Raw genomic sequence first — 20,498 nt, forward strand, 5'->3', positions numbered from 1 at the left:
TAAAGACTATGCATTTTTTTAGAATCAGAGAACACCCATATGCTTAAAGTTTCAAGTGATCTGATTTTCAATCAAAAGTAAATGATTTAAAGTTTTGAAAGGTATATCTGTTTTTTCTGGTTGATTTTTATCAACTTAAAAAGGTACCAAGAATATGAATAATACATTAAGCCAAAATAAGCTTTTAAAAAATCCCCTGCTTTAATAAGTAAAAATATCTCACTGCTATTTTAGTTTGAATTTCTTTGGTTAGAATATATCATGATTATTTTTCTTTAATTTTTAATTTCTAAAAGGTATTTACTTTTGTCTGAATTACAAACAATATCATTTGTCTATATTTCTTATTTTTTCCCTTTATAAGAATGTTTTATATTATATTAACACTTGCTATAAATATTCCCTGTTCTCTGCATTTAAAAAATTTTTAAACTGTTACTCTTCAGAAGGCAATGGCAACCCACTCCAGTACTCTTGCCTGGAAAATCCCATGGACGGAGGAGCCTGGTAGGCTGTAGTCCATGGGGTCGCTAAGAGTTGGACAGGACTGAGCGACGTCACTTTCACTTTTCACTTTCATGCATTGGAGGAGGAAATGGCAACCCACTCCAGTGTTCTTGCCTGGAGAATCCCAGGGATGGGAGCCTGGTGGGCTGCCATCTATGGGGTTGCACAGAGTCGGACAGGACTGAAGTGACTTAGCAGCAGCAGTAGCAGCAGCAGTTTTAAATGGTCAAATTTGTTAATATAGTCCATTGTGATTTTATTTATAATATCACATTAAAAAATTTTGGTCCTTCAGAGTTTATAAATATTAAATTATGTTTGGTAGTTTTGTAATTGCTTGACTAATTTCCTATAGTTTTTAACTGAACATTTTAAGTTAGCATTTACAGATTATTGTTTGTTTTATTGGCCTACATTTTTTTCTGAATGCTAATAAATGATCCCAACACCCTTATTTACATATTTAATGAAACTTCCTATAATTATATATGTATATATTTATATTCACATACATATAAATATATAGAATATGTATATGAAAATGTATGTTAGTATTATTTAATTTTTTTAGTTTGTATATTGTATAGAAGTTTGTACACCTATCTCAAATGGAATTGTATTTTAATTAGCCTTGATTTAATCTTTTTAACATTTTAAAAATATTTTAAACCTTGCTTTAATCTTGATGAATTGTAATAGTTTATATGTTTGTATATACTTACTCTCTTCTTCATACATTTTAAAATATTCTTGCCTCTTTTCTAGATTAATCTTGCTATCAATTTCTGTCATGTTCTAAGAAAAAGATCTATTTGAGGTTATTTAGGATTGAGAATTCTATTAAATGTACAAATTAATTTAGAAAATTAAATAAATAATTATGAACAATAGTTTATCTGAACTCAATTGAATTTTCTGACTCCTTCTGACATGAGAGACTAATAATTCCTACAGAAGCATGAATGGAAGCACAATCTTCAAACTTCTGTTATCTTTTCCTTTTTCCTTAAAAGTTTGTAAGAAGCAATTGTCCTCTACAAACAGAACAAAACTTATCTTCTTTGTGTTGTTAATGGTTACCAATGAATATTCCACAACTCATGGGAGTACTTCCTGAAAACATTAAAATACTTAACCAATTAAAGATTACTTAGATTAACAAACATCTCGAGGAGAAAGCATTAAACATAAAAGTCCTTATCTCCTGAACAATTATGACATAGATTTTCTAAGGCCTGAAATTTCAGAATAAGGGTTTTTATAAAAAAGGAACAATAAATCTGGATCACAGGTCAATTGTGGAAAAAACAAGTCTAATTTGAATCATAAGTTTAGAAGTTTGACTATCAGAGGAACCAGAGTGCCTGTAGAGAGAGGTCTGGGAAGGGTTGTTAGCCCGTATCATTTTCTGTTGCAATTTTGTAGGAACACAAGCGTTTGTAGGCTGCTGCTGCTGCTGCTGCTGCTAAGTCGCTTCAGCCGTGTCCGACTCTGTGCGACCCCATAGACGGCAGCCTACCAGGCTCCCGTCCCTGGGATTCTCCAGGCAAGAACACTGGAGTAGGTTGCCATTTCCTTCTCCAATGCATGAAAGTGAAAAGTCAAAGTGAAGTTGCTCAGTCGTGTCCGACTCTTAGCGACCCCAGGGACTGCAGCCCTCCAGGATCCTCGGTCCATGGGATTTTCCAGGCAAGAGTACTGGAGTGGGGTGCCATTGCCTTCTCCTATAGGTGCTTATATTTGAGCCATGATACTAGTTCATGCCTGATTTCCAGGGTTTTTTTACTTCGAGTTAAGATCTCTGCTATTCACTGGCCTATATCTTAGCTCCAACCTACCTTTTGAGACCATCTATCAGATTCATAGTTATTAGCATCTTTCCCCTTATCTTTCATATGCCACCCATATACTTTGCACCAAGTTGCATATATTATATGAAGAAAGTGAAAGTGCTAGTTGCTCAGTCGTGTCCAACTCTTTCGACCCCATGGACTGTAGCCCACCAGGCTTCTCTGTCCATGGAATTCTCCAGGCAAGAACACTGGAGTAGGTTGCCATTTCCTTCTCCAACGCATGAAAGTGAAAAGTCAAAGTGAAGTTGCTCAGTTGTGTCTGACTCTTAGTGACCCCATGGACTGCAGCCCTCTAGGATCCTCGGTCCATGGGATTTTCCAGGCAAGAGTACTGAAGTGGGTTGCCATTCCCTTCTCCAGGGGTCTTCCCGACCCAGAGATGGAATCCAGGTCTCCTGCCTTGCAGACAGATTCTTCATCACCTGAGCCATTTTAATTACTCTCCCAAACAAATCTAAAGAGTATGGATTATTCTGGATTGTCACCTAATTTTTACTAGTACTATTTTTTCCCCATATCCCTAAGAACTTGCAGTTTTGTTGTGCATAGACCACTTCCCAGATGACCCCTACAGCACCATGAAACCTTAGAATCTGCATTCCCTTATTTAGATTCCACCTGCTGGCATTGCCAACTGACCGATTCACTGAGCTGTGAATGAACTGGATGTTCTTTCCACGGTCAACACCTAGATCTCAATCAGTTGTCTCTTAACCATCGCCCCCGCCCCCGATCTGTTAATAGTCTGCTATCTTATCTGGTGTTGTCTGTCTATCCATTTGCCATCCTTTTTTATTTAATGTGTTGTCAAGGAGAGGCAAAAGAATTCTAATTTTAATCCTTGCAAAGACCCATAAGGAGGCAGTCCTTAGATTCAGAGTTGATAGTAATAGTGAAAAATTTGACCCTTTATTAATGCTCAGTAGCTATTCTTGGCCAAAATGACTATTAGTCAGACACACACAGGTTGTTTCTATATGCCTATGAACTTAGCTGGATACAGTTTCAATACATTACAGTAGGCTGAAGGCCCTCAGTGGATAACCCCCAGTGGATGTTATCAAGGGCACGCCATTAAGGAGGGAGGAGAAGAAAGCTGAACAGCAGGGGAAAGAATACTAGACTTTGAGTAAGAGACTATGATTTAATTTTTGGCTATCTTATGTATTAGTTGAGTGCCTGGAAAGTTTATTAAACATTCTGAGTCTTTGTTTCTTTATGTATAAAATATGGATTATGTTATCAACATAAGGTTCAACAAAACAGTATATAGAAAAGACGGAATTCTGGCACACAGTTGGAGATTTGATCTATTGGAAAATAAGATAGCACGTTCAATGAGACAATTGATGAGACTGACTGAAGAATTTATTTACAAATGAACAGGACTAACAGAAACTGAGAAGCAGGGAGGTGTTACTTAGCCCAAAAAGAGCAAGGGGAGCCTGGAGTTACTGGAATGTGGAAAAAGAGTTCTACCCACAGAAGAAGGCTAGCTGTGAAGGATGTCTGGCTTGAGTAAATAAGCAGCAACTTCATGCTTATAGTATCACTGGTTAAATTAAGTGGTCTTTCTACCTTTAACAAATGTAGCTCTTTTGATGCAAACTAACTCTGGTGTCAAATTTAGAGATTAACTCAGTAAATCTTTCTAGAGAGTTATCAGGAAAAATGATTAGCAAGAAGTACAACTACCAGAAAAAAATGGGAGGTAGGCAGTGGGAGAACAGAAATATACTTTGAACCAAGGAAAGGACCTGAGAGACAGTTTCTGTCCTTCTGATTAACAAAAGGTAACCTGCATAATTTTTACTGAGATATTTATTGGTGATGAAATTTTTGAAAGTGGAGGTGTTAGTCGCTCAGTTTTGTCTGACTCGTTGCGACCCCATAGACTGCAGCCCTCCAGGCTTCTCTGTCCATGGAATTCTCCAGGCAAGAATACTGGAGTGGGTAGCCATTTCTTTCTCCAGGGGATCTTCCCCACCCAGGGATCGAAACTGGATCTCCTGCATTGCAGGCAGATACTTTATCATCTGAGCCATCAAATTATTGACTTATCCTCAAGTCTCATCCTCACCATGTGGGTTTAAATGTTTCAAGTGGATTGAGTCAATTGAAGCTCATATGAATATTTCCTGATAGGAGATCCACATGGTTGTGTTGTAAGTTGTATCAAGTTCTGTGCAGATTTCAACATTATTGTATACACACGAAGAGAAATTAAAAAACAGAAACATATAATCCAATGGTACAACTCCTACAGTTAGTTTGGAATACTTACCCCTAACTAAGAGTAAATAGACTTCCCTGGTGGCTCAGATGGTAAAGCGTCTATCTACAATGTGGGAGACCTGGGTTTGATCCCTGGGTCAGGAAGATCCCCTGGAGAAGGAAATGGCAATCCACTCCAGTACTATTGCCTGGAAAATCCCATGCACAGAGGAGCTTGGGAGGCTACGATCCATGGGGTTGCAAAGAGTTGGACACGACTGAGCGAGTAAATAGGATCATACTGGACTGATTTTACTGATTGCTTTAACCCGGAGGAACTGATCAATATTAGAAGAGGCCCTGTTTTTCTTGCCTTCAGACTTTTTCCTATTTTACTCATTTAAATTAATCCCACTGTTGTGCTGTCAGTTGGGCGTGGGTGGAGTGGGGATGGTTTATTTGTCCTGAGAAACAAAATAAGTGGTTGCTGATGCTACTTGACAGCATCTCTGTGTGGGTGGTGGGGATAATGATCTGACGTATGGATGTGAACAAGTGTTTCCTTAATTGTCCATCCAGGTGGTACTCTCTGAATGTTCCCAGATTTTATGTTTTTGATCACCTAAACTATGTAAAATGAAAATGTCACAAGCGAGGAATTGGACAGCAGTCAGTTGTTAATATGCTGGCTCCACAGTTTCAATATTTATCCATACTTGAAAAGAGGAAAGGAGGAGAATAGAGAAACTGAGATTTGTTATAAGCTAATGAGTGTAACAGGGCTTCCCTGGTGGCTCAGCGGTCATGAATCCGTCCGCCAGTGCAGGAGATGAGGGTTCAGTCCCTGGGACAGGAAGATCCCCTGGAGAAGGAAATGGCAACCCACTCCCATATCTTTGCCTGCAAGATGGCATGGACAGGGGAGCCTGGCGGGCTGTGGTCCATGGAGTCACAAAAGAGTTGGATATGATTTATCGACTAAACAACAGTTGAAAGTAACAAGAACTGAATCTTGGGCAAGGAGCTGAATAGGTAGTAGCAACTGAGTGACAATTGTCCCACCAACCAAAATGGGACAATTGCAATGAAAGGAAGAGAAAGAGAGCACAAAAGAAACATTAGTACAATAAGTACATTAACCTTAAAGGTGGTGGTGGAAATGCATGGGTTCTAAATATAATCTAAATAATGGATCAACATTTGACAGGTTTTTTTTGAGACTGAGGATTTATATTTAATTTCTACTCTTTATGTGTTTGTTGTAATAAGACAATATTTACATTCTACTTCAAAAAATAAACCAAATGTAGATACTGTTTTGTCTTATGCTCTTTGACTTTATTCACAGCAAAAAATGATAACATCATTTTTATGTGACTCATATGCAAAATGAAATACATTCATCTATGAGATCGGCTGATGGGAAATAAAATCAGATATTTTACTTCTAACTCCATCAAGCAAAAGAAAAATCAGTTGTGATTCCAAGAAGAGATGAACTCTTGGTAAGGAAATATTTGTTTTACAATTTTCAGAAAGAATTATCAAATAACATACTGTAAAAAAGTCGAATGCCTAAGCATATTCTTTGTTTGTTTTAAATGAAACCATAAATGGTACATGAGGGAACACAGTAACATTTGAGGAAGAGGCAATTGCATGAATATTTAAATTTCTTCCTGTGTTCCTGTGTTCATAAAAAATAAAATTCAGGTGTCATGGAAAAACACCTCTCATCCTTTGAGCTTTACATTAGTAAGCTGTCAACTCCTTGAAGAAAAGAAAGATAGTTTAGCTTATGCTTTCATGTGTTTTTTGAACTTACTTGATCATGTTGGTTTTAAATTCATATATAGATGGAGCCTTGGATCCTTTGCTGTTTATTTTAATTTCTAGATTTAAATTCTGTAATCTAAAAGTGACAACTTATAATGGTCTTTTTAAAGTAAATTTCAATTTTCCTGGTACAAGCATATTTTTTGAAAGATGGCATTGAATCTGTATAAGTTTAATTGTCACAATTGTTTGGTCAAATATTTGATTTGGGGATTCGTCAGTGAGATGAAGTCAGCCACAAGAACTTTATATGAAACTGATTTCATAGAAAGATGCTGCTTCCGTTTGCTTCTTCTAGTCAAGGGAAGGGTGAAATCTTGTCTTTCAAGCATTGGGAGGCAAGATGAAAATATCAGTACTGCTCTCTGAAATGCTAAATGGTTGCATGTTAGATATTGTAGATATAGCCTCTTTATATGTCCTTACAGAAAGGTTTACTTTGGATGGCAAGTCTGAAAACTCAACATCATTGCGTATAAGGTTAAAAAAGGTAAACCGCAGAGTGAGATTTAGAATTTCTGCCTGTAGTGCTTTAGATGGATAATTGAAATCATTAACATAGAAGTTCCTTACATTTTCTTTGGGCTCAGAGGTTTTTGTAAACTGGTTTTCAAGAAAGAGGTAAGACCTGAAGAAGGAAAAATACAATACATTGTTTAGCATGCATGTTTGACACTCAAGTTTATTGATAGGTTCTGCCTTTTATAAGATGAATACTATGACAAATGACAGAGAAGAGATTGTGCGTCACTATCTCTGTTCTATCTATGTACTGCCAGTGGGCAAAGATTTCTCATTTCATACATCATTTACAACTTCCTACAGTAATTTTACACAGCTCATATCCTTGGTACAAGGCATAGCAATTATCTATACATATATATGCATGCAGGCATACTGAATATGAAAACCATGTGCTTCTAAAAGAGTTCCAAAGTTCACACACTCCAACAAAGAAAAGTTGCTAAGAGCCCATAAGTTGTTCAATTAAAAAACTTCTCTATTTTAACTTATGCCCCAGTGTTTACCTCTGAAACAGATTGGCTCAAGAGGTCTTCTTTTCAAGTACTATTTGTAAGAGTGAAATATTTTCAGTTTTCCTAATTGCTTTTGTATTCCAAAAGTTGAAAAAACATATTTTTTTCTATCTACTTTTGATCTTTTGCCTCTAAGTAGAATAAGAAAAACAAAATATTGTGTTTTGAAATAGGTTAAAAAATCCCCCAAAAGGTACAGGTTTATAGTTTTAAATGTGAGTGAACATAAAAGTTTGACAGTGTTTGGTTATTTTGGACTTTCTAAAATTATTTTAAGTTATCATAGTTCATCTAATACACAACATGTAACTTTTAGAGATATTCTGAATTGCTAGGTTGATACATAATTTATCATATTCATAAGTAATTCTGAGTGTCTTTCATGCATTATCAATAATCTGTAATCAGTTTTTATTTTTCAATTTCTAATTTTTTTCAAATTTCATTGTATGTGTTTAGAACAATGAATGACAATTAGATAGCTTCTTTCAAAAGCACAGAAAGCAACAATTCAGATTCAGCAAATACAGTGAATCCCACTATTTATCAGTGAATAATAAAGTTTATCTCTTTTCAAAATTATTCATTATGTTGACACGATATTCCTGTTGCTCCACAACCATGATTTCTTAAGACACTTCTTTTCTTTTGGGAAATTGTTGCTTAAGAGTCTCTTGTATTTTTCTTGTATATTTCCTGGTACTCAGAATGCATCTGAAAGCATAAATCTATATGTAGAAGTTAAGGTTTCTATATTTAGGTCCTTGTACTCTAAGAGAAGACAGGGACACATAATTGGTATATTCTACTTTTGTGGCTGTTTTAGTTACTAATTTTGAAAAGTATATAAGAAATTAGAGGTCCCTGCTCATGGCAACCACTACAGTCTTCTTGCCTAAAAAGTCCCATGGACAGAGGAGCCTGGCGGGCTACCGTCCATGGGATTGCAACGAGTCAGACATGACTTAGTGACTGAGTGTGCACACACACACACACACACACACACACACATGTTCTCATTCGTTTTAGGAGAAGAAATTTCCAGTGCTTTTCTGTCACTCATCAGTTTTGGTCTCTCTCTGAACTTCAATATCTTTATCTACAAAATGATGCAAACTGGGTGATTTTAAATTTACTTAATATAGGTGAGATACTTTTTTATTTTTATTAGCCATGTTATATGTTTGAAAGCAAAATAACCTGAAAATTTTAAGTGTATAAAACGAAGGCTTTTTAAGTTCAGGATTGTTTTAATGGCCACTGTATTTAACTTCATTTGCTATAATCCTAGTAACATTATGGTCAAATAGTAACTGTGGAAATGGTGCCATTTTATCTTAGTTTTACAGATAGTCACATTAAATGGCTGATTCTTGTTGATGTTTGACAGAAAGCAACAAAATTCTGTATAGCAATTATCCTTCAATTAAAAAATAAATAGTTTTAAAAAATAAGCTAGCATTTTTATAAACACTCAAATCTATATATGTGTTTTTCATAGCTGGTTGGTGACTTATTACTAGGCATTATAGAATGCCTGAATAACTGAGATAAAGTACATGCATTCAAGCATGATTTAGAGTTTTTAAAAAGGAAAACATAGTCAAAAGCAGTTCTTTTAATGAACTTAAACACAGAAATGATTGTTAAAAAGCCAACAGATGAAATCTTTACAGCATCGATCCTGAAGTAACAAGAGGAACTATAATAGCATCATACATACCACATAGGTAGAGAACAAACATTAGGGAAGGAGAGGGTAGGACTAACTGAGAGAGTGGCATTGACATATATACACTATCATGTGTAAAATAGATAACTAGTGGGAAGTTGCTAAATAACACAGGGAGGCCAGCCTGGTTCTCTGTGATGACCTAGAGGGGTGAGATGTGAGAAGGGAGGGAGGGGATATATATAATTATGACTGATTCATATTATTGTAATGCAGAAACCACCACAACATTTTAAAGCAATTATCCACAAATTAAAAAAAAATTAAAATCACATGCAAAAAGAAAATTTCTAGAGAAGTAACTTCTTTTCTAAACTTGAGATTCCAACCAAAGCTATTTTTGACTGCAACACTATCTCTATATACACACAAATAAAAGAATAAGTGGAATTGTCAGGCAATAAACTTTTTTTTAAAGTTGCAATCGTATTAATACATAATCATGTGTCACTTCTTCCTTGTTGATGTTATACTAAAGATATTTTATCATTCTTTTATTTAACAGATATATTGGAGTCCTCCTATTACATAAAAAGTAACTAAACCTTACTTAAACTTCTAAATTTAGTGTCATGGACTTGTCATTAAAAGGGTGACTATGTATGTTAATTTTTATTGTTGCGTAAGAAATTGCCTTAAAGTAGTGGCTTAAAACAATAGGTATTTGTTACCTGAAAATTTCTGTGCATCAGGAGTCTAAACACAGATTAGTTGTGTTCTCTAAAAACAAGGCTTTATTCAAGATGGAGTTCTCATCTAAATATTCAACCAGGGAAGGATCCATTTGCAAATTCACTTAGTTTTGGTCACTGCCATAATTCATGTCCTGTGGTCGTAGGACCAAGGGCCTCATTTTCCTACTGGCTGACAGTTGGATGTCCTTGCAGGTTATTGGTTGCAAGCTTCTCTCAATTCCTAGAAGCCACTGTCAATTTCTTACCACATGAGCCTTCCAACACGACTGCTTGTTTCATCAAAGCCAGAAAGACCAAGAGAGACTCCTGCAAAATGGGATCTGTGATCGTACAAGCATAATCACATACATGCAATTATGCATATTTCTTCACCTTTGTTATATTCTATTGATTAATAGCAAGTCACACATCTCATCCATACTCAAGGAAAAGGAGTCCGACAAGGCCATGGACATCAAGAGGTAGAGGTAATTGGGGGCTTCCTAGGTGGTACCAGTGGTAAAGAACATGCCTGCCAATGTAAGAGACACAGGTTCAATCCTTGGGTCAGGAAGATTTCATGGAAGAGGGCATGGCAGCCCACTCCAATATCAGACGCTTTGAGTCTGTCTGCCATACATAGCTTTACTATGTAAAGCTAATAATCTAGGTATGAGCAATTAATTTGCAAATAAATACATGAACAAAAATAAAAACAGTAGGGTGTAGTTCATATATTGTGTTTGTGGTCAGTTGTGTCCAACTCTTTGCAGGCCCATGAACGATAGCCCACCAGACTCTTCTGTCTATGGAATTTTCCAGGCAAGAATACTGAAACAGGTTGCTATTGCCTACTCCAGGGGATCTTCCCGACCCAGGGATTGAACCTCTTGCACTTCCTTCATTGACAGGCAGATTCCTTCCCACTAGTGCCACCTGGAAAGCCCATTTCAAATATTCTTGCCTGTAAATTAGGAAATTTGGCCTTGTACACCATTCAGTAACCTGTTATACCCCTCTGGACCCATAAGGGACTGAATTCACACATAAAAATGGAGAGGCTTCGACTGGAATGATCAATAAAATCCTTTTCAGTTCTAAACTTCTACAAGGTCTAGAATATTTGGCATACATAGCATTATTCAATGAACTAGATATTTATTTAGACACTTTACTTTTCTTAATGGCTTATATCAAAAAGGCCAAATCTATTGAGATTTCAACTTAATTTTAATGCATTTTTGAATGTCTACTCTAAATAGGTCATGGGAAGTAGTAAAAATAATGATTAAGAAGATAAGCTTAAGATTTAGATGCTTGAGTTCAAATCCTCGGTTCTTCCTCTCATCCACTGAGTGACATTGGGCAAAATATTTAATCTCTCCTCATTGATAACATGAAATGATAATACTACCTAACTTATAATATTGTCACCTCACAAATATTAATTATTATACTTCATAATATTAGCTGTTATAGATTTTATTATAATTACAATATGATGTGTCATTCATGTTAGGCAAGGAAAATAAATGCCAGGTGAATAATAAAGTTTGTCTGCCTTGAAGGAATGCACAGAAATGGTCCTTTATTGAAATATTTTCTATTCTAGGTAGAATTTTGCTGTTATATAGTTGCTAAGTCCTGTCCAACTCTTTGCAACCCCATGGACTGTAGCCCACCAAGCTCCTCTGTCCGTGAGTTTCTCAGTCTGGAGGAAATTGGAGTGGGTTGCTATTTCCTTCTCCAAGGGGATCTTCCTGACCCAGGGATCGAACCTGTGTCTCCCGCATTGGCAGGTGGATTCTTTACCACTGAGCCACCAGGAAGCCCTGGTAGGAAATGTCATGATAAAAATATTTTATTTCCCTTGAGATTTATCAGAAAATAGTTAAAATTCTTGTTTAATATGTTAAGTATGACTATATTAATAATTGAGTAATATCTGTTGGATTTTATCCAACCTTCTCAGAAAGAATTAACTAGGGCAAGATTTTTTTTAGTATAAAAATACTATCTGCCTTATGAAATGTTCATTTTGATTCCATATATTCTGTTCTTTTGTGAGCAAGTTTCTAGGTACAACACTTCATGGTTATTAATAAATGGGCCATACATAAATTATGCATTAAGAAAAAGTGAAAGGCAAAAGCACTGAGCATCCCTTTTGCTAGTTAGGGGAAACAGTTTTACTATCTGACATTGAAGACAAGACAGTCAGTGTAATTTATTAGAATTACAAGCAGCCAGATTCATACCCCACCTCATCTTTCAAATTCTCTTTTGTTCTCTACACAGAAAAATCACATGGAGTGAGAAATAACCATGAAGGGATAGCTATTTTGATCTGCAAGAGAATCCTTAACTACACACATTTTCTGAAAGTATTTTTATCACCTGGTCTTGGGTTTTCAGTCTTTGAACTTCTCCTATGACATAGGGACAAACTCAAAAGACCAAAAACTGCAATTCAGATACTTAAAAACTCCAGTGAAAGTGAACATCTTTGCTATTTCATGAACACATTATATGAATGGAATGAAGCAAGGCAAATATTGATGTGTTTTATGGATATGTGGATGCCTTTTGAGGGAATTGACTAATGAGGGATGGTTAAAAGGCAGAGCTACTGATAAATCGCTCTTTACTTTTTTTTCTTTTGGCCATATAGCACAGCCTGTGAGATCCTAGTTCCCCAAGCAGAAACTGGACTGGACCAAGGACTGAACTCTCGCCCTCTGCAGTGAAAGTGCATAGTCTTGACTACTGGACTGCCAGGGAATTCCCTTTGTTTGTTTTAACTATAAGGAGAGATCAAAGGAGTTGAGAAGAGAAATCCTAGCAAATAGCTGCATTCTCAGTTGGTAAAAGTCATGCCAAGTCTTTTTGCATAGATCCACAATCTGAAATTGTCTTTTTTCTTTATTTCCTTCTTTGTTTTATCTCCCTATTTAGAATATTGGATCCATGATGGCTAGGATCTTGTATGTTCTTTTCATCACTTGAATCCATTTCCTACAACTGTGTAAGACCATGGTAGATACTCAATAAAAACTTGCTCAATGAATGCATGAGGAATCGATATTTGGATTCTAGTTTTCCGTGCAACAAAGTGGTTGAGAGGCCTTACGATGATCATTTACCTCTTGCAGGATCAATTTCTTTACCTTTAAAATGATGAAGTAGACTGGATGGCTAATGTTTCTTGTGGCACTAATGGTCACTGATGGCATGCATGTTCAAGGGTTTGTATGAAAACCAAGTCATATTTTTACAGGAAACTTCACTTATGTAACAGATTGCATTTGACAGATCTTTTTTTTTTTATTCTGAAACTTGAATCCAAGATGAAATTATTTATGTGTTAGTTATCTGTGCTTTCATTAATGTCTGCTTTTTTTTCCTGATTAAGCAAGGTTATTTTGGTCTGATAAATCCATTTTTTGTCATTTGGATACCCAAATAGAGTTAAAAAAAAAAAAAAAGATTCTTACAGCTTACAGTGAGGGTTCTCTTAAAAACTTTTTAATGTTAATGCTTTAAATGGTGAATTTCTAGAAAATTCTAAATACAGATAGATCTATTTGAGGAGGAAAGAGAGAGTTGAGAGATATCTAGTTGTTTCCAGATTTTATAGTGCTATGAACATTTTGAATAAGTGGACATTAAGAAATCTTCATTTGTCTCTTTTATTTTGTATGGCAAATATAAATTTAATATTATACTAAAGTCTTTTGAGTGGGTTTGCTAGCTGATCATAACTTCACCACGTTGTCAGGAGATTGAATCCATAATCGTGTAAAGATATTGCTTGAAAAGAACATTTAGGTTCCTTTTGCTGCTCATGAGGATGCTTTTTAATTGTCCATGTGTTTCTTTTTCATCAGTACCTAAGTGTGTTAAATAATTTAATAAGAATAATATATAAAATTCCAAATACATTTCATTTCAAATATGAACTTACATGTAGTAATACAAAGATACTTAATTTCACATTTATTAAACTGAAATTACTTTAAAAATTTTGATTTTGCTATTGTAATGTGAAAATGTGAAATGAATGTGAAAAATGAATAAGTGCTAGTGGATAAATAATCCTACAGTATTCATGTTCAAAGAATACTATTATATTCCTGTCTGAAAGCTATGTTCTTTATTTAGAGAAATTTACTTGCTAATTGAAACTCAAATGCTATTGAAGCATTGTTTGCAGATTTCTAACTTCTGGCTTAATGCAGAGAAAATGTGGTCTTATAAAACTTGGAAAACATTTATGTTAATCATTTTTATTAACATGTCTTCCCTCTAGACCGTTAGAAAGTAAAGGTAGTCAAAACTGAAGTTCCGAAGAGGAAAAATGAAACTAGTAAACTCTATTGACATCTCACTTCCTAAGAATTTCAGCATACAGTTTGCCCATACAAGTTCCATTAAAGTTAATGGGAGTCGTGTGACTAATTCTCTCTGTAGGGTACTAAAAATGTACCCTGCAGTATTAAAAAGTCTGAACCTAATTTTTACTTTCTCTTAACCTTGATCATGTTACACTAAAGATAGATATTTTCATTATCACACACATATATTGTAATCTTTGTATAAAGATTTGAAAATAATCTGTTTGGTGGAGAAGCTGAATTTATGTGGGTCAGAGCCGAATTTTAATTAGTATTGCAAATATGAGTACTGGTTTCATTACAATGATAAAACAAGCCTAAGTATCTGTAATTTACCCTCTAGCAATACAAATGAGAACTTAAACCTCAATGAATTCAATAAATGAAACATTTTCAGAACACTTACTTAAAATCAGGTCTACTTTTTAATCAGTCATGTTTTAAGTGAATGCTTATTAATAGAGTATTAATAAAACATGCTTATGGAATGAGATTTCAAGAAAGCGGTGAAATGAATAAAAGACAAAGAAAGTGAAAAGAGCTAATGCATAATTTTTAACTTTCAAAAAACAACTTAGTTTTAGTTACATATTTATTTCAAATTAAACAGTAGATTTGAAATCTTTTTTTACAGTTATATATAAAGAAAAAACACTACAAGATAATATTGCCTGTGAATTCATGACCCTTTTACACGGCCCAAGTTCCCTCTGCTTTTGACATTCAAACTACAATATTAATCTCATTTTTTTCCTTTAAATAATTTCTGCCTGACTTCTATCACTACCTAGGGGGATGAAGCTATAAGGTTTTATTTTTAAAGAATGCAAAAAGGAAAGGAAAACTCTGTGTGTGAATAAATACCTCACTATCCATTTTTCACTGAAACCAGCAGCTATGCTGCAAAAAAGAGACATACACAAAATATTTCCTAAGCACAAAGGACACTAGGAAATGGCAGGTAAAATTACAGAGCAATAAATACAGGAGAACACTCTCCAAGGGTCCAGAATTTGGTTTGGATAACCTTCGGGAAGTCAGAATTCTTACCCAACACTGACATAAACTTCAATTAGCATGGATCATTTCATGTTATATATTTATTTTCTTTTCTGGATTTTTATTTCAGTATTCTCTGTGTCTAAATTCCAGTAGAATCCCATGAGTGTGGGTGGGGCTGAGGAGCATAGTCACTATTCAAGTCAATTCACAGTTTCCAATTTCTCGAACTTGATGTCAGATATTTAGCTATTGAATTTGGTCAGATTTCTAGAGCACCCCCGGCTCAAGATCCCATTACTCAGAATTCCCTTTGAAGCTTGAAGTCTTCACTTTTTGCTGCAACTTGCTTTCTTGATCTGTAGGCTTACCACTGAAAAGCTGTAAGCATCCAAATCGTGAGGAACTCTTTGGACCCACTGGGTTCTGGTTTTCCAAGCTGATGTGTGGCATTGACCCCAAAGTGGCAAGACGAAGAAGACTTTGCTTAACCTTCATTGCTCAGTTGCTCAGTTGTGTCTGACTCTTTTGGGGCCATGGATTGTAGCCTGCCAGGCTCCTCAATTTTCCAGGCAAGAACACTGGAGTGGGTTACCATTTCCCACTCCATTAACCTTCATGCTTACAAGTTTATTCTTTGAAAGACATTAAAAAACATTAATGCAGCTCCTTGGGAGTGTGCCAGGTGGCGCTAGTGGTAAAGAACCCACCTGCAATGCAGGAGACATAAGAGATGTGGGTTCAATCTCTGGGTTGGGAAGATCCCCTGGAGAAGAGCATGGCAATCCACTCTAGTATTCTTGCTTGAAGAATCCTCATGGACAGAGGAGCCTGGTGGGCTACAGTCCATAGGTCGCAAAAAGTCGGACATAACCAAAGCAACTTAGCACCTATGCATGCTTCCTAGTCTGGGCTATAGAGTAACCAAGCCACATGGCTCTCATAGGTTTAGCACAATTCTAACCTGAATTGTTCTGATCCTTGGGCTATCTTGAGAGGGCACCACTCTGCCTTCCCTTTGAAAGACATAATAGGGTATTCTTGGATTATTAATAATTTTCCCATACAAATACCTGATTTTTTAATTTTGAAAAGAATGAAAAGCATATTTAAGATTTTGCAATGCCCTTTGAGATATTAGAAATACCCTAGCATTTCTAGAATATTTCTGGAATGATTCGTTACTATTAAAAAAAAAAAAAAGTACTATTGGTATACTTTGTGACTTGATAAGAAAAAGAGCAAGAGGAGTTGCAAAGACTGCAGCTCAGACTCTGAGTTAAGTACAAGGTACCAAGAATATGTGGAGAAGGAAATGGCAACCCACTCCAGCATACTTGCCTGGGAAATCCCGTGGACAGAGGAGCCTGATGGGCTGCAGTCCAGTAGAGATGCAAAGAGTCAGACATGACTGAGTGACTGAACAACCACCAAGAATATGCAGCAGATGAAATGTTACAGAAAACAGCATGTGTGTTGGTGTTTAGCAGAAGGACAAATTCTCTCTCATTCGGAAGAACAGTGTGTCTACTGTAGAGTCTGGGTCTGATACTCTTCCTTTCATCACTTGAAATCTGTGACTTCACTTCTGTCTCTCACTTTGATGCACATCCATATAAGCCCATCCTGATTCATGATTATCTGGCCCTTCCTTCATTTGTATCAGGCTGGAAAAGTGCTCTTCTGTTTCTCCTGAAGCACTCCAATTATACTAAAATTATTTTAAGAGCCTGTCTTTTTCCTTAAAATATAAGTACCCTAAGGACGGGGACCATATTTTGCCAAACGATTACAGTCTGTCTTACAATGGCTGCTCAGATTTTACTAAGTGGAATAGTACGGGATACACGCTTTCAAAAGTACTCAGTCTTTCTATCTATAATTGCTACATATTGAAAGTAAAAAAAAACTTATTTTGTATTGGGGTATAGCTGATTAACAATGTTATGGTAGTTTCAGGTGAACAGGGAAGGAACTCAGCCATATATACGCATGTATCCGTTCTCCCCCAAACTCCCCTCCCATCCAGTCTGCCACATGACATTGGGCAGAGTTCCATGTGCTACAGAGTAGGTCCTTGTTGGTTATCCATTTAAAATATAGTAGTTACACATCAACTTTTTAAATAGAGAGACCTAATTTGCACGACAAAGCCTCTATCAAGGCTATTTCTTTCACTTTAGCTCTTTCTGCCCCAATTTGCTCTTCCTTCATTATGCACTAGGTTTAAAGGTTAGGTTCCTGTTTCCCTGTTACATGGAAAGGTGCTCTGCTAAAAAGGCTTCTGCACAACATGTCCTACAAGATGCCAGCTGATGGTGATCAGCACTGGATTCCCCTTCCTTTGATGTATGGTCCAAACATGTTATGGGAGTGGAAGCCAGACCCTGGCACAAAGGACTGCCTTTACAGCCTTCCCTGTGGCAGGGACGGCTAGGTCTGCATCACCATGTGTTATGTGATGATTCACTTCACCCCAATTTGCCCTTTGGGAGCTGCTGTGAAAACTTCTTTTGTACAGTAAATCATGACAGCATTTGGCCTTCATTTGGGGGTGAATGCATGGTTTATATATTAAAGTCATTTCTTTTTTTCCCTTTAGAAATACCATGTGGCATCAATTTGTTTGTAAGCACAAATCAAATGGCAGTTTGGGATACTCCAGATGATGTAGAATATGCTGTTCTAAGTTTTTAAAGGTTATCCGAGGAACAAAAACCTAACCTAACAGAAAAATTAAGAGACGACTTGCATCTCCAAGAATACCTTCCTGTAACCACAGATTTCCTCAGATGCTTGGAGAAAATCTGCTCTGAAACTTTAAAATTAGGGCATTAATAATATAAGTCACAAATTAATATCCTATTTAAAAATATGTACATTTTCTGTGTGTGTGTGTGTGTATCTGCAGGACTGAAGTCTACTTTTTCAACCCAACAAAGGTATATTTTGATTGATTGATTTGACTGCATTGGATCTTAGTTGTGGCACATGAGATCTTTGCTGTGTCATGAGGGATTTTTCGTTGGGGCACACAGATTCTCTGGGTACACGGACTCAGTGGCTGTGGAGCACAGGCTTAGTTGCTTCATGGCATGTGGGATCTTAGCTCCCCCACCAGGGATTGAACCCATGTCGCCTGCTTTGCAAGGTGGATTCTTAACCACTGGATCTCCAGGGAAATTCCTATACTACTGCACTGATCTTCAACCGCAGGTGAGATTAGGGTATAAAACAAGAAACAGTGTCATTATTGTAACTTCAACTTTTCAGATGTGTCAGAAATCGACAAATATGGTGATTCTCTGAGTAACAGTTCACTGAGCTGCCTCCAGCCCCACAGGGAAATCCCACTATGGGTTTCGAAATTCATCCATCCAGCCATACTTGTGGGGCTTGTAGTTGGTCTGTGGCCTGAAGCTTAACTTGCCCAGCAGTTCTATCTCCCAAAATAGGCTCGGGAAGTTTGTGACCATGTTTGTTTTATTCCAAAGGGGCTGCCATATATTTAATGAGGTTGTGAACATACATTAAGATTTGTATATGGCTCATCAAATAAAATACATCTTCCACCCTCTTTTCACTTCAGTACGTGGTTTGGAGTGGGCTGTTTTACAAGCACATGTGTTTATCATATGACTTTACTTGGGGACAAACATGACTTGTTACATTTAGGATTCAGTTTCTGAGTAGCTGAATGCTCTGTCTCCTTCCTCTCCATTCAAGAAAAAAAATGTTAAGCTGGATAGTCCTTTCCTCTTACTCTTGGCAGCTTTCTTTGGATGTGGAGGTGTTTTAATTAATTCAAATATGCCCTTCTTGCATGGTAGGGGAAGAAAAAAAGCCCTGTGGCTTAAAGTCCCTTTTCACCCAAAAAGGTGTATAATGAACGTCTGCCTATGTGCAAGTGGGAATAGGGAATCTCATCAATTACATGCATTGATGAGAGCAATGTGTTTCCCTGGTTTGTGTGCCAGACTAGGAGCTAGAGACCTTGATCTCCCTCTGCTGCTCAACCTCTCTAGGACATTAGGCAAATCATTTACCTTCTAGGTCACTAGCTTCTTGTATTTTTCTACAAAATATCTGTCCCTCGCATAATAAAAGAAAGAATTGTGACTAATATTGATAATGGCTAAAAGTGCATTTTGCTTTTTCTGAGTCTCTGTGATAACATATAGAGTAACAGAGGTGGTCCTGTACTAAATGAACCTTGACAAGTGGTTAAATGACTCATCCAGCATCTTCCGGTTTACTATATAATGTAATAAACCACATTCTATGAATAAGCCAAATAGATAAAACATCCTTCGTTTGATGATTCAGACCCAATCCAATAAAGGAGAATATTTCACAGAGTTTATTTCCTGTAATTGCAGGAGGTAAAATTGATTTCCCCATTTTCCCCCTCACTTTTTTTTTTCTCCAAGTGTTTGCTACAGTTACTGATTATGAAAGACTTGAAATAGAATTTGTAAAAAATGAAATTTAAAACTTCACAAGCCTGACGGTGCTTCCTTTGGAAAAAAAATGTAGAGTTGCTAATCTGTATGAAATTATGATGGGGTCTCTCCTTTAGAAATTTACAAGAAAAGGGGAAATGTGTGAAAAGGAGATTGCACAATCCTGTCTTGAAGCAGAAGACTCATCTGGAAGCTCCTGGCATTCCTCAGGAAAATTCAAATGATATTGACAAGTTAATGTGGTCCCTTTGGCTTTTCCAGCGCTCAGGGGGTGGGGCCGAGGATTTGGCTGGTGTTGCTGGTGGGGTGGGCAGGTAATTTATAGGAGCAAGGAAGTGTGCTGAGGACAATGAGAGCCAGGTACTATTCTTGATACTTTTTTGTAAAATTGTATGTATTTCAAAATGAAAAGTAAAATAAATTTAATGTGATTAAGTATCTTAGTTTTACTAGAACAGCTTCCCTTGCATTTATCTCATGTAGAACATTGTATATATGTGTGTGTATGTTTGTGTGTGTACATATATAATATATGTGTGTGTGCGTACTATGTCACTTCAGTCTTGTCTGACTCTTTTTCGGCTCCATGGACTGTAGGCTGCTAGGCTCCTCTGTCCATAGGATTTTCCCAGGAAAGAATACGGGAGCAGGTTGCCATTTCCCCCGCCAGAGGATCTTCCCAACCCAGGGATCGAACCTGCATCTCCTGTGTTTCCTGCATTTGAGGCAGATTCTTCACCACTGAAGAAGCCCCACACAGAGCTTCCCTGGTGGCTCAGAGGTTAAAGC

At 36.6% G+C, this 20,498-nt stretch overlaps 1 long non-coding RNA gene across 1 annotated transcript in view; it reads left to right on the plus strand.

Annotated features, from left to right (window-relative positions):
- LOC138990694 (uncharacterized) overlaps positions 1-13,248 on the plus strand; it is a 40,435-nt gene extending 27,187 nt beyond the window's left edge. The window contains exons 2-3 of the long non-coding RNA XR_011466757.1: positions 5,923-6,079; positions 12,525-13,248. This is a non-coding gene — a long non-coding RNA (uncharacterized lncRNA). The remainder of the gene's footprint in view (positions 1-5,922; positions 6,080-12,524) is intronic.
- Positions 13,249-20,498: the final 7,250 nt, after the last annotated feature.

The sequence above is a fragment of the Bos mutus genome, chromosome 14, assembly GCF_027580195.1.
Source record: "Bos mutus isolate GX-2022 chromosome 14, NWIPB_WYAK_1.1, whole genome shotgun sequence".
Taxonomy (NCBI): Eukaryota; Metazoa; Chordata; class Mammalia; order Artiodactyla; family Bovidae; genus Bos; species Bos mutus.